Here is a 1,512-nt window from a genome sequence, read left to right on the forward strand (position 1 = left end):
CATGCATACTTTACAGGATAACAATACGTTGCATAACAATAATAACGATGTATTTTGCATTAGCCTCTACCACACATCGCACACATTTATACACGCACAAACAAAATCCAGTTTCTAAATATTTCTTTGGATCCAGGTTAAACGGGTGGGTTGACTGAAACACGGGAGGTGTGGTTTACAAAGAAATTCGACACTGTAAAAGAAGTTGAGTGTGGATTTAAAGAGATGCTGCAGCCTGTCCCATATAGGGGGAACCGAGTCTCCCCGGCACACTGATGGACGTTAAACTGCATTTATGAGCGCGATTACAGATGCGTTGGGATCTATGGATGAGCATTCGCAGAAACATTACTGTCACAACACTTGAATTGCTCAGTACTAAAACTTTTAGCAAGTCTGCAGAAAAGCTGAGTGAGCGCTCATTCGCTGGATACAGTGTCTCAGGTAATCAGCATTCAAAAGTGTAACTTATTAAAAATAGACACTTTTTAATCAGTTGCTAGTGAAGTCATGGTCAGACGTTCTGCATGTTGAGTAGAGGCAGATACCTTTTGACGAAAACACTAAATGTTGGCATTGTTTGTTGTAACCTGGCACAGCATCATGTCTTATCAGAGACTGTCTATCACTATGTCTTAGCAAAAGAATGGACTATTTGTTATTTAGCGTGGTGTTTCTGTGTATCATTATGTACAGCTTGCATTAAGTCTGCGCTATATTTTATTTGTTGTCTATAGACGTCATACATCTGACGTACAGCCTATTTGACGTTGAGTTTGAAATAAATAAAAAAAATAGTTTTTAAGCTTGTTAAGAGCAGCCGTCTCAAATTCGTGAACGAATCGTTCTTTTCAATCGGATCTTTTAAATGAATCCAGGTTAACCGTTTTGAACAATTTGCTCACACGATTGATTCGGCCCTGAGTCAACTCACGTGACTCAATGAACCGAGATGCGTGTTTTTATCTAAATCGTAATGAGCAGAGAGCATCTTTGTAGGGAACCGATCTAAATGATGGCCTGAGAAGTAAGTTACTTTAAAAGCCGAATATTAGAATTTTAAATAAAACAGAGTGGAAATATGTTTATGGCTATTAATTGAGTTTACTGCCGTTTTATCAGGCTATGAAACAGAATACGTTTTAGTAGGCTACATTATTTTTAAAAACATCTAAAATAAATTTTAAGACTAGATATATTTTTTTCTGTTCTCGCCATCTCTGTTTGAAAACCTGGAATTGCAGCTGTGTGTGGAATTATCTAGTTTGCGTGGGTTGTGAGTGGGCGTGGCTCCAACATGGATGACTCTAATGTTCTGAAGAGTATGTGTGGCAGTCAGTCACCGCACTGGTGTGGATCTTTACTGTACTTCGCAATCACAGATTCTAGCCTACGTCTTGTAATATATGACCCAAATAAGAATTTTCACGGTATATTGTCATCTGAACAAGTAAGTAACAAGTCTGCCACGTTTGTTCTGACCAACTGAGGAAAAAAGCATTACAATAAATC

At 38.2% G+C, this 1,512-nt stretch overlaps 1 protein-coding gene across 1 annotated transcript in view; it reads left to right on the forward strand.

Moving 5' to 3' along the window:
* Window positions 1-392: 392 nt before the first annotated feature.
* The window catches only part of crispld1a (cysteine-rich secretory protein LCCL domain containing 1a), a 17,440-nt gene continuing 16,320 nt past the window's right edge, over window positions 393-1,512 (forward strand). Inside the window, exon 1 of the mRNA XM_016560129.1 lies at window positions 393-444. The gene's annotated coding sequence lies outside the window, so the exon portion shown is untranslated. The remainder of the gene's footprint in view (window positions 445-1,512) is intronic.

This window comes from Sinocyclocheilus rhinocerous, unplaced genomic scaffold (assembly GCF_001515625.1).
Source record: "Sinocyclocheilus rhinocerous isolate Xijiao unplaced genomic scaffold, SAMN03320098_v1.1 scaffold7673, whole genome shotgun sequence".
NCBI classification, from domain to species: domain Eukaryota; kingdom Metazoa; phylum Chordata; class Actinopteri; order Cypriniformes; family Cyprinidae; genus Sinocyclocheilus; species Sinocyclocheilus rhinocerous.